General features: G+C 29.6%; 1 protein-coding gene across 1 annotated transcript in view; it reads right to left on the bottom strand.

Annotated features, from left to right (window-relative positions):
- The window catches only part of LOC107436946 (potassium voltage-gated channel protein Shaw), a 163,515-nt gene that overhangs the window by 98,002 nt on the left and 51,219 nt on the right, over positions 1-14,294 (bottom strand). The window lies entirely within an intron of this gene.

Below are 14,294 nucleotides of genomic sequence, written 5' to 3'. Positions count from 1 at the left end.
TCCCTCCTACTCCGGCAAACTCATTTTTGCATAATGTGATCTATTTACTTAACTTTGATCGGCTTCCTGAGTTCCGATTTAAATATATTCAAAGATAAGTGAGAAGCAAAATGATAAGAAATGAAAAAAATGATAATAAATGAGAATCAGGAGTTGATCAGATAGCGCCTTCCCCCTTCTTTATTAAATAGTAATTCAATTCTAATCCAACTTAATATTTTGTTTTACATAATGCGAGCATAATTATCACTACTTTATTAATCGAAATTTCAAACACTTTTAAGTAGGAACTCAGAGAAAGTTACAAACAAAAAACTAACTTTAAAAATTACTTTTTTTAAATGTTTTAAATTAGAAAACGTTTTCATTTTGTCAGACTTAAAATGGGTCTAAAGTCTTAACCAACATCGATGATATCATCAAAGTAAAAAACCTATCACCATTGATAAAAACTCCTTCGCCTGAAGTGCTGAGCTCTACGTCTCTCATTTTTCTCAGAAAAATAAAATTGTTTCTTATTTAGCCTACTTGAAAAGCGTAGTTTTAATACATTTTAATTTGTTGTTTTTAACTGTACATGAAACATTTATAAGTCCACAATTATTTTTGCCTATGAATTTTTGATAAATTAAAGTCAGAATAGTTTCAATTTTAGATTGCTTACCAAATTTAATAAACGCAGCAAATTTGAAATAGAAGTTGAGCCATAAAATATTAAAATAATGATCTTGCATGCTGCCACTATTTTAATTCAATTTGTTAACTGTAACGTCAAAGTAGAGTGTAGACAATTAAAAAATATCCAACTATTTTATTTACAACCAGAATTTTGAAATAGCTCTTAGAACATAATCGCATAAAATTATCCATCTCGTCGTTTGCCATATTTCGCACTTTTCTTAAACTGAGAGATCTTTAAATTTGTTTAGCTGCCTCTTTTGGCGAGATATGTCTGCTGTTGGCGAAAAAGTACGCACTGTATTGAATTAGCGTACTAATTGATGTTTGATTTAGAAAGGCGCTTCCTGGTCATTGATTACCTTGCAATTCTTTTGATGTACCCTATCTCCCTTTAGATTTTGTACCAGTATTTATGTGACCCATATATATGAGTATGTATATGGGACACACATACATGCGACATGTATGACATATTTATAGGATACACACACACACACACACACACACACACACACAGGTACGCAAGAGCCTGCAACCGGGGACGTGTGTGCCGGTACCCGCGACCGAGGACCTCCGTTAATAATGGGTGTATTTTGATAAAATTTGGGTATATATATTCTAATACATGGTTGATAATAGTTTTATGCTCAAATTTGAAATATTTTTATTTTTTCGAAGTAGGCAATTTTGCAAGGTAAGCGAGGACTTCCATACACAACATACACACTTTACACAGCTAATCGAGGACCTTCAGTAGAAAAAGTCGCATAGCATGCATTTTCACAGAATTACTCTGTTCCAAGTCATTTAAATTTTAAATCATTTAGTTAGGAGATGCTTATACTTTGTGTTTTACATTTTATTTGAATGTTATTGCAAAAAAAAATATATATTTCGTGTTTAGATGCTGAATTTTTTTAAAACCTTTTTGGTCCTAGAAATATGACAACTCGAATGAAAATTAATAACTATATGGCAAAATAGACTCTATTTTATAGCTTTTAAAAATTAAATTTTCTTAAAATTTAAGATACATCCCTTCAATTCTCAAATACCATACTTTTTCATTATTTTGCTTATGTTAGGGCACTAAACTCGGTCGCACATTAAAGCTCATCCAGATTCAGATCAATAAAAATAAACTTATTTGGGAAGTAAAGGCGGNTAATCAAAATGGCTGCAGGAGTAAACTTAAAAAGCAGAAAATAAAGTCTGAAAGGGAAATTTTTTTGCTCATTTTTTTATCGCTCATTTCTGGCAGATCTCCCAGTTAGCTTTAGGTACGGAAAGGACGAATAAGGAAAAAAAAAGGACGACAGCAAATATATTTTATACAGTTTCGGGAGAAATTGGCAGTGGTTAAGAAAAATAAACATCGGTATTCGTTCAAAGGGTACAATAGCTGTTGTTTTATACTTGGCTCTCACTTTGGCTATAAATATATTTTGTCAAGCAATATTTTATGTCACGGGAATTTTTCTTTTAAAATTTGACTCCCCTTTAACTCAAGATGTTAACGAATCCAGTTTGAAGGTATTATAGAATATTTATTGACTTCAAACTTCAGTCGACTCTGACAAAGGGACTTCAGAGTATTACCCTTAGGATTTATGCTTGTTAACTTTACACTTCAGTTTATAAATAGGAGATAAAACATTTTTATAGATTTTGAGCAATAAAATCGAAAGAAGTCTAACCTATATGATTAATTAATTAATAATTATATATAGCTGTACTACAAAAAATTCAGTATCGTAAATTAATAACATTTATAACACTTTTAGCATAAGAAAAAGTTTAAATTTTTATACTTCCCATTTTGTAAAGCTATCTTCTTTACAGCAACTGTTAATTTCATTTGCATGTATCTAACGTTTTCAAAATGTTTGGAAAACGTTTCAAGTTAATCTAAATAATATGACATAAAAATAACGTGGCCTCATACTGTTATGATAACATGTCCTATTTTGAAGACTTTTCCTGGAAACCGCACCTAAGGGTGCAGCGAGCAAACTGAACTTAACGCAACTGTATTCAATTAGGATGTATATAAATGACTGTTTATTTTGAAATTGCCTGTTTACAATGAATTTTTGTTTTGATTGTTGAATTTGTGAATTTGAATATAATTCTTATTATCTCGATGGATTTCGCCTCACTATTCACATGACTTTGAGGGTCTGATATAAATATTAGATATTTAATAACGAGGTTGATAATTTTTTGAAAGATAGAGTAATGGTGGAAAGAAGCCACTGCGTCACAACGATATGAAACTACGACAAAGTAGAAATTTGTCGCCATCTTGGAAGGAAAAAAGTTGCAGAAGAAATTAAGAAACAGAAATTAAGATTGCAAAAGAAGTTGCCAGAATCACCCGAGAGAAAGAAACAATAACCATCTTTGTAGTTGCAATTGTGTACTTGCAACTGAAGAAGAAGTGAAGTGATTATGAATAACCATGCGATTTAAATCAGATTTAATTGAATAGCTGTTAGCGACGACATGCAGGAGCGTCGAAACCCTTTCTGAATCAACAATTGCCATGACTTGCCTACAATGACGTCACTTGTAGGTATTCAATTGAGGAAATGCTAGTTAGCAGAATTATTACAGGACTATAGCAGTGATGTTGCAAGGAGGACGAGCTATGGTATCGGGTCCTTCGTTAAAGACTTTTTCTGGAAACCGTCACTGAGGTTCTCAGCAAGCGTACTGATGAACTCAGCGAAACTATTCTGAATAAATTGGAAGATTTAAAATGTGTGGACAATTGCGTAGAGGAATGTCCAGAGATTTTGTTAAGTATGAAATGTTATTTTTTTAATTAAATTTGTTAATTTAAACATAATTCATTTTCTTTCGTCGGATTTCACTCACTAAACGCCCGTGTACGTCAGAAGGGGCAAAATTCAGGTATAATATCACACTATATGAAGGAAATAACTCCTCTATTCTCATAAGTATCGGGTAGGGCACATCATCAAAAGTATGGAGAATCTCACGGCACCCCATAGGCGAATGTCATCATACGTCGCTAAAGGAACATGAATTGCTTCTTAATTTGCTTGGAACAGATACTTTTTTTTTAAGCTATCTTAATTTTTATGCTTTGTTTAATAATTGTTGAAAAGTGTATTCAAATAAGTTTGGTATTAGCTTTAATTCAGTTTTGTTGTAATTAAATGATTTGGCGGCTAACGTGATAAGCTTGCCCAATCATGAAAATATGATAAAACAACCATTTCTGAGTCAATATGAATGCACTTATTGACAATAATTATTAGAAAACATAAAATCATACAGATGCTAAGATATTTTAGATAAAAAAAAGTGCTGATTCAAAGACACACGAACAATTTGTTCAAAAGCGATCTTAGTGGCGTACAACGATATTCCCGGTCACACCTTTCTAAATAACATTTCGAGCTCTTAACCGCAATCAAATTTCGCCAAGTTACGATGGCGCTTAACTCTTTTTCCACCTCCAGCAAACCCATTTTTGATCGTCTTCCTAATTTCTGGTTTAAATACAGTGAGATCCAAAAAATGATAATAAATAAAAAGCACGAGTTGATCAGATAGCGTCTTCCCCCATCTTTATTATATAGTAATTCAATTCTAATCCAATTTAATATTGTGTTTAACACAATGCGAGCATAATTAATTACAATATTATCATGAATTCATTTATCAAAATTTCTAACACTTTTCAGTAGGAACTCAGAGAAAGTTACAAACAAAAAACTAACTTTAACAATTACTTTCTTTAAAATGTTTTAAATTAAAAAACGTTTTAATTTTGTCAGACTTAAAATGGGTATCAAGTCTTAACCAACATAGATGTTATCATTAGAGTAAAAAACCACTATCACCACTGATAAAAACTCCTTTCCCTGAAGTACTAAGCTATACGTTTTTCTCAAAATATATATATATATTTTCTATTTAGCCTACTTGAAAAGCGTGGTTTTAATAAATTTTAATTTGTTGTTTTAACTGTACATGAAACGTTTATAAGTCCACAATTATTTTTACCTATGAATTTTTGATGAATTAAAGTCAGAATAGTTTTATCTTAGATTGCTTACCAATTAATTTAGTAAACGCAGCAAATTTGAAATAGAAGTTGAGCCATAAAGTATTAAAATAACAATCTTGCTTGCTGTAACTATTTTAATTCGATTTGTTAACTGCAACGTCAAAGTAGAGTGTAGACAATTAAAAAATATCCAACTAATTTATTTACAACCTGAATTTTGAAATAGCTCTTAAAACATAATCGTATAAAATTATCCATCTCGTCGCCTGCCATATTTCGCACTTTTCTTAAACTGAGAGATCTTTAAATTTGTTTAGCTGCCTCTTTTGGCGAGATATGTCTGCTTTTGGCGAAAAAGTACGCACTGTATTGAATTAGCGTTCTAATTGATGTCTGATTTAGAAAGGCTCTTTATGGTCATTGATTACCTTACAATTCTTTTGATGTACCCAATCTCCTCTTAAATTTTGTACCAATATTTATGTGACACATATATATGAGAGATGTATGTATATGGGACACACATACATGTGACATGTATGACATATTTATGGGATACATGTCCCATATATACATAGATTTATATCCGATATAATAGACATTTTCAAAATATTCTAACAACAAAACTGAAAACAGTTTGAAATTTTTATTAAAAGATTTTGAAAGTTGAAACATTGAAAGTGAATAAGCGCTTTTCAAATTTTCTTTCCTTCTGAATTTAGCCAGACATCCAGGGAATAATACTTGTATAGTTCGAGTTTCCTAAATTAGAATACCTACGTTTATTTAAAGATTAACACGCATTTGTTGACTTTGTATTCTACCGAAATATTTAGTCAATATTTATGCTTTGAATACTGAAATACATATGAAAACTTCTTTCAAAGATTTGAAGTCAAATTGATATTATACAAAGTCTTATGAATATGTAAGACGTAGAAATTTAATTAGAAACTAAATAGTAATGAGTATTTTAAAATATAAAATGCTTATAGGTAAATATAATTTACTCAAGCCGCTATAGTTTTAAACCATTGAACTATTTATGCTTTTAATTGAAATTTATTTGAAAAATAATCGTAAAATAATGTTTATAATAACGTAAGATAATAGTTTTAAAATGCTATAATTTGGTAAAATAAGTTAAAATTAACTTCTAATGATTGATTCAAAATCAAGTGTGAGCAAATATATAAATTTAAACATTAACATTAAATTAAAAATTAATTTCAATAAACTTTTTCAGTCTACATAATCCATTAGTTTTTTATTTAAGCGAAACACAAGTTGTTTGCTATTTTTTGCTTATTGCTATGTTTAAGATGAAATATATAGTCAAAACAATCGTGATAAATTCTTGATAGAAATATATGTCATAAGTTTATTTATAAAAAAAATGTTATTCACGGCAAGGACATAGAAGAACATTTCCTAACGTATAGATGACAATTCTTTATTTTTATAAAACAATGAGTGTAATCATTTGTGGTAAAATAGAAATTTTATAAAAACAACGTTTACAAATGATCAAAAAATAGCGTAGATCTTCATAAAATAATCAGAGTAATCCTTTGAGATAAAATTGAAATAGTTGTAAAAGAATGCTTTCAAATGATTACAAAATAGCGTATATCTTCCAAAAATAAGAAGAGTAATCTTTTGAAATCAAATTCAAATCATGGAAAATTAAAAAATCATGGCAAATTCAAAAATAATTACTACTAATAAAATATATAGAAAAAATAGCTTTGATGTCACATAAGTACTCCTTCATCAGTTATAGAAATGGCAAAGATGGCAATACGGTGATCATGTATAATTCGATGAAGCTCGTCACAATAACTGAGATAAATATACAGTTAAACAACAACATGAAATTGACAGTTAAAGTTAAACTATAAATGATTTCCAAATATTTGAAAAATATAGTACAGCAGTAAGCTCATTAGTAATAGAACTTTTGTTTCAATACTCAGAGAAAAAAACATTCTGGGAAAAAACCCGTACTCTATGGTATTGAAATTTCTTGTAACCCNTAACCCCCCCCCCCCCATAATTCTGGCAATAAGAAATAAAAATATATGATATTTAAACCATTCATTTGCTAATTTTTCCGCTCATATGGAAATGGTAGTTCCGGTTTTCGACATTAATCAATTCTGTGACAAGGGATGTGGTAAATGCCCTAGCGATTATCAAAAAAATATTAGGATCTTTAAAAGACTTAGATTTAATTTTGTTAGCAAACTTAAAAATGATTTTGAAACCAAAACGGGAGAGTATATTAGCAGTTTTATAACAAATGGGAGAAAAAAAAACTGTAAAGTGACAAGTTCTCTGTAAGGATCTGAATTAGATTTTACACTAGTAATATATTTCCGCTGCAATTTCTAATGATTTTTTATTTAATATTTTAAGGTGTTTTAATACTATTATTTTTCAAAATGATAGATAGTGTTGGAGTACTGGAGAACACAAAATATATGCTCATGCCAAACATGTTTTTTGCATATTATTTATTATTATTATCGTTGACTTACCAAGGTCCGGAACGCAGACTTCATTTAATAAAAGCATCTTAAATACACGTTTTTTTCTCTCATGCTATTAAAATTGTGTCCATACATATCGAAGTCTAAACTTAACTCTTAAAAAGAAATCACCTTTCTCATTCAAATGTTAAAATGATATCGCAAGAAAACGTTCCTTTTTTATTTCCAAATGAAATAAATATTCTATTCTTAGCAAATCTGCATTATTTTCTCATTCTAGCTCTGTAGTTCTCATCACGGATGAATTCTCCCTACCTGTCCTCGAAAAAGATAATCGTACTCCACCCTTGATGACGCTTGAAAGTTCTTGTTCTTTGTCTGAAGAAATCTCTTGAGTCCACATTCTATTTTCATCTCAAGTCAACTCCACTTAACTACATCTAAGTAATTCTCACTTCAGAGTACTTTATGCAGAGTGACCATCTCAGTTTAGATGACCTGATTTTTCTAGATTTTCCTTCTTTATTTTTAAGTAGGACATTCGGGAATTTTTGTTTGTTTCTTCGAAAAGTTATTTTTATGTGCTAATGACGATAAACAAGTTGTAAATGACCAGAGAACAAATTAAAGATAGTCCAAAGTAACATTTTTATGTAACAATAATTTTATATATTTGTGCTTGTGTAGCATTTAAGGATTCAAATAATCTTTATATAAATTCTCTTTCTTTATTTATTATTCAAAACTAACCGCTTTCTCACACTTTAGTTAAGCACATTTGCTGCTATGGTTCTATATTTAAATCTTAAGTATGCATGAATTAAAGTTTTAAATTTTCCCTCAAACAGATCCGCGAGAACTATATTATTCCCTCGACATTATCTTATAGATAAATTGTAATTACTAATGTTTACCTTTTTTGCATGTGACTTAAGAGGGCATCGGGATTATTTTGAAAGATTTTCCCGAATTTTTAATCAGAAACAATGCGATTTTGTGTCGCTTGGATGATCGTTCGCTGACAATAATGATTAAATAAAGCTTAATTTGCTCTTTTTAAATCATGCTCCTGTCTGCAATACTTGACTGTCATTATGGATTGATGACAGGATTAGGTTAAAAAGCTTATATTAGATTTCAAACTGTGATTGAGTGTGTTAAACAGGTTGTAATACAAAATCGGAGAAAAATTAGCTCTATTTTTGATTATGACTTGTTTACACATTTCTCTTGAAATCCTATCTAAAAAATGCAATGGTAATACAAATAAAGAAAATAAAGTTATAATTGAAAATAGAGAATGGAAAAATAAAATAATGCTAAATCAAATAACAATAAACAAAGTTAGGAAAATATTCATGAAGATGTCGAAAAAAATAAAGTTTTGGACATAAAAATAAAAAAAAATTTAAAATTTGAATAAAAGAAACTTAAAGAAAAAATAAAATAAAAAACGGGCTTAAAAATAAAAAAATTAAATAGCAAAACTAAAAATCAGTCTCAAAAATATTGAATTTTCAAATATTCTTGAGACTGATTATGATAATGGGGAACTGCATTGTCAGAGTCATGTTGACAGGACAGTGCAAATCTAAGATAGTGAAAAAAAATCCTAACTTTAGTATAGCGAACAATGTGTCATTATTTTTAAAAACAAAACTGATGTCTTGGAGATCAGAATAACAATTACTGTGTCATTACTTTAAACGAAGTAAACAATGCCGAAGTCTCTAACTTCAGAATGAATTTTTTTTCTTACAACAAAAACTGTCAACTTCTATTTTCAAATTTTTATATATCATGTTTTAGATTATTTGCATTTTTTTAATTGCGTGGAGAAATTTAATTAAGCAAAAGAATTGAAAGTTACATGGATTAAGAATGGTATTTATTGGCATAAGACTATCATGAACATAGCAGTATGGTTGAACTGAATTTTTTTACTAGAAAATATTAATGAGGTTGGGTTCATGATTTCATTTTAGTTTAGTTTTGTAAATTTTAACCAATGTAAAGCAAAATGTATGGATTTTTGTTTTGATATGAAGCTTTGTAACAGTTTAAATTTGCCTGGTTCTGCTATTAAGAAATACTACAAACCACAAGCAATAAAGCATTTTTCTTAGAGTCGAAAGTAAAGTTTCTTTCGAAATCGAAAAAAATCCCTGAAGCATATAAAAATAGTACTACTAAAAAATAGGAATTTCAATAAAAGTGAAGTTTCCCTCAAATTGGAAAAAAAATCCACAAAGTATATAAAATATAAAAAATACTACTAAAAACAGGAATTTCAATGATGAAAATGCAAGTTTCATTAAAATGTTTCCTTATTTATGGGATATTGAATATCTTTTAAAATGCGAGTCGGATTCTTTTCTTTTTCTTGCACCTGCGTGAGTTCTACTCCAGAACACATTTCACCGATATTTTCCACTACGGTGAAAACGTCGTTAGGGAAGAAATTCCAAAAGTCGTTAAAGTTTTTACCTTTTTTTTCGCAATCACCTATCGTTTTGGGTCATTAGAGAACCGAACGCGACTTTAAGAGTGAACCATAAACGTTTACGAGCTTAAGATGACTAGTAAAGGGATCAGAAATGTTGCCTCAGCTAACGTAGGTCTAAGGTTTTCGAAATACTGACCTAATCCACTGCATGAAGTTGAAAATTTGAAATTTTTGTTATGTCTACTGGTGATTTTCGCAAGTCGAAATTGTAAAAATTCAAAAAAATAAAATGGATCTGTTCTAAAGTGTTACTTGAAGGAATGTGATGCAGAATAAAAATAATTTCTGGTTTATTCCAAATAAAAAAAAATGGGGCAATTCGGATGAAAATTATTAACTGATAATTCTATTTCAAGGAACGAGTTGTTACTGTTTCGTTACAAAATGAATTTGTGATAGCTATGAAATGCCCATACAAAATGTCAAATATTATCAGGATTATTTTTTTATTTCATATTGCCAAGCAATTATATAGAAGATCTAATATAGAAAGTTATGCTGATCAGATTATGGTTCATTGAATTAAAATATCGTATTATCTTGTTGTTTTGCAATCAATCAATCATTTAAAAAAAAAAAGACGCAAATTTTAGTTACAAAAAATTTATATATCGTGTTTTTCAATTGGTAAGTTTACAGTGGTGTTTGTTATTATAATTATACTATAACCATCGTTGAACAGCCGACCCATTTTTTTGCGTTTACGACTATTAATGTTCAATTCCATAGCCTTGTAATTTTAAATGCAATCCATAAGATAAGAAAACTCATGGATCAAATATTGGGAGAAGTTTGCTTTCGTGGAGGATTTTCTAATGGAACTGACCCGCATTTGCGTTAGACGGAGAGGAAAACCGCGAAAACCTCCCACGGTCAGGCTGACGGTAATGGGACTCTAACCCATGATCCGTTTATCACTAAGGATATTTTACGTCACCACTGTGATTGATGCTGGTCGGATGCGGAATTCGTATCAACCATCCATCGCTTGGATTCAAACCAGGTTCAACTCATTGGAAGGTGAACACTGTATTCCCTTAGCCATCATGGCTCACAGTGGTGTTTATTGGTGAGTATCGAATTATTCTATCATTAATTCCAAACCTTTAGGAATCTCTTTTGTTTTTGGTTATGAGATTTAGAAAGTATGAAAACGAATTTCTAAGTGTGTAAACTTTGCAAATGTTATATCCATTACGATGATTAGCTTGTTGATCATCTAAAGGAATAAAATTTCTTTAATTTAATTTAATAAAAATAGAATATTTGAAATAAACTTAATTGATTTATTGAACTAGCGGTTATTAAATTTGTAATATGAGATTTTTTGTATAGGAAAAAAAAGTTTTAAATTATATGAGATTATAAAGTTAATTGTGTATAGAAAAACAGGATGCACGGTACTTGCAATATAGGATATAAAATGTTTGCAATGTAGAAAAAAATAGTACACATTGAAACTTCTGATTACAAAAATTCAAAATTTTTATTCAAAAATGAGCAAAACATAAGGCTCTGCGAAATTAAAAGCAGTTTGTTTTTGCAATTTCTATTTCAAAATTGGGGAAAACAAATTTTATGTTTTCAAGCATGCGTGTTTAATTTAAAATCAAAATTAGAAAAAAAAGACCATCAAGTTCTTTCAAAGAAGTTTTTAACCATTCCAGACATTTTTCTCCATAGAAGTGATTGGTTCCGATTTTGATTGCGTTTTATTAGGTTTACAGTTTTTGAGTTGATTGAGTTCTTCTTCGTCTTCTCATGAGATTATTCTCGTTATTCTCATGAGATTTTATTTAATTTCTTTGAACGATTTTTTTTCTCTTTCGTAACATTTGATGATAAATTTAGTTATACTTTTTGTTTTGTTCAATTTTACGATTTCTTGGGAATACACGTATTTCTTTTTTTCTAAACGTTCGAAATGACTGGATATTTGGTTTTTGTTTCGTATTTTATAAAAGAATCGCAAATATTTTTGATGCGCTTTAATTTGTCAACATATTAACTGATCTTTTTGATATTTTTTAGAAATTGCTACGATAAGTTTAATTTTGTAAATTTATCACTTCAATTTAAAGTGATTCTTAATTGTGATTTATTTTTGAGTGTTATGCTTGTGATTTATCTTCATTTGGGATAATAAGTGATTTATTTTTAAAACATAGCTTTAGTAAATAATGCGAAATTTGCATAGAATACTTAGAAATTGTTAATTGAATAATCATGCTCCCTCCAAACTTCATTGGCTCTTTCATTCGGCGGAGGGTTAAGTGGAAAAGTGTCCTGATATATTCTGACTCACGCCAGAGCGCTCACCTCTCAATGAGGTCCCAGGTTCGAAACCTAGCGATGGCTGGTTGATACGAATTCTGCACCCAACTTGCATTTACCAAAGTGCTTACGCAAAAATAACCTCAGTGGTAGACCGATCATGGATTTGAGTCCCCGTGCCGTTAGGAAGTTTTTGTGGTTTTCTTCACCATGTAATGCGAATGCGAGTTAATTGCATAAAAAAGTTCTCCAAATTTTTCCCAATACTTCATTTAGAACTTCTCCTGTCTTCTGAATTGGGTTAATTGCAAGGCTACGGAATCGAACATTGATGACTAAAAATTGGGACGGCTGTTTAACGACTGTTATAAAATACAATATGATTAGTATGCCTTACTTTTTGTTAATTAGGAAACATGCACTCCATTATTTAGTTTGCGTAATTTTTTTTCTGACAGCTTGGAATAAACAGAAAGTTAAGAAGATTCTTCGTAAATAGCCTTTATAAAGGTTTAATGCCTTAGGGCTAAGAAAATTTATTGTATTTATTAATTCTTCGAACCTTCAAATTCTCTGATTGGCATAAGGAACATTTGCAACAAGCCTAAATGTCCTAAAAAATTCTCTCAGAGTTATTAGACACTTTCAACACTAATTATTAGACACTTATTTATAGATTATTTATCATTATTACTATTTATTACTTATTTATTATTTCAACACTAATTTATAGACAATTTATTAGACACTTTCAACACTAATTATAATGAGCCTGAAACTCCTGAAATATTTTCTAAGAGTTATGAGAGAATTAAAAAAAAAGTTATGAGATAAATTAGATAAGGTAAATTTGAGTTATGAGATAAATCACTGAGTAGTCCCAAACCAGGATCAAACTCCTTTTTATCTATCATAAATGAATGAGAAATAACTTTAACTCGTAATTATATAATTACACAATTCATATGGTGCACTATTCTGTCATAATAAAAATTTAAATAAAAATGTTAAGATTACTCTTCTTAGTTATATTTATTTTCTTCTGTTTCATTTAAATTTGCAATACTTTTTTCACAGTAACAAAAAAATTAATGCTTTTAAGTAATTGTCAAATTATTGCCTATTTTTATTATTAATTGTTAAGAGAAGTCATTTATATAAATGCTAAACCTTACTTATGTAGCTACTTTATCTATGCTTTTTGGTATCATTTTTAAGCTATTGATATACTTGGGAAAGAAAATATTGCAAAAGTTTTTTAATCCAAATGATTCCATTTGGTACATTTATTTAGAGCAATCATTCAGATATTTATGAATTGTAGATTTGATTATCGATACAAAAATTTTACTGTTGTTGAAAAATTGGACTGCCTTTATGAATTTAAGCTAAAACCATTTTTAATTGGCAGTAAATTCTTATTTTGATATGTTTTTACTGTTATTACATGTAGTAATTGGTACTAAGAGAATTAGATAATATTTGTTCAACATCAATTTGTTTCATGATCTCTTTTTATGTAGTCGCGTCAAAGATGTTTAGGTAAAGTGAGCAAAATAAAAAAAGGACCACCCTAAAAAACTTTTGATCTAATGATCGGATCTTCACGTTCTAGGACTCATTCTAATTGATTCGAGAGAGTGATCTCAAATATGCTAATTTATTAATGTAGACGATATTTTAAGTTCAGAAATCAGACACAAAACTTTCACTAAATACGTTTTGAACCTGCATACGTTTTTATTGACGAATTTGGATTTCTGATCCCCAAAATATATGGAGTAATTGCAATCTGTTTGGTTGGGAGAATGATTCAAAGCTTGAACCCCTTAATGTTTTACTTTTTGCGTATTTCGCCATATCTCGAGAATTTCTAAAGCGAATTGAAATCTTTTTAAAAGCAATCATAAAATTCAATTATACAAAGATAATTCCNAAAAAAAAAAAAAAAACTCAAAATTTAATTTTAGTTATGTAAATATATATATCTTTTGTAAAATGTATATATCGTTTATTTCAATTGGTGAGTTTACAGGGGTGTTCATTACTGTAATTATATTATAACCATCGTTAAACAGCCGACCCAATTTTTTGCGTTTAAGAGTATTAATGTTCAATTCCGTAGCTCTGCAATTTTAAACTCAATCCAGAGGATAAGGGAACTTGAAGTATTGTGAGAAATTTGCCTTCGTGGAGGACTTTCTAATGGAACTATCTCACATTTGCGTTACATGGAGAGGAAAACCTCCCACGGTTAGGCTGGCAGTAATCGGACACTATCCCATGATCCGTTTATCAT

Source organism: Parasteatoda tepidariorum, chromosome 2, assembly GCF_043381705.1.
Source record: "Parasteatoda tepidariorum isolate YZ-2023 chromosome 2, CAS_Ptep_4.0, whole genome shotgun sequence".
Taxonomy (NCBI): domain Eukaryota; kingdom Metazoa; phylum Arthropoda; class Arachnida; order Araneae; family Theridiidae; genus Parasteatoda; species Parasteatoda tepidariorum.
Note: the sequence above shows the minus strand (reverse complement) of the source record. Positions and strands in the feature narration are given on the sequence as shown.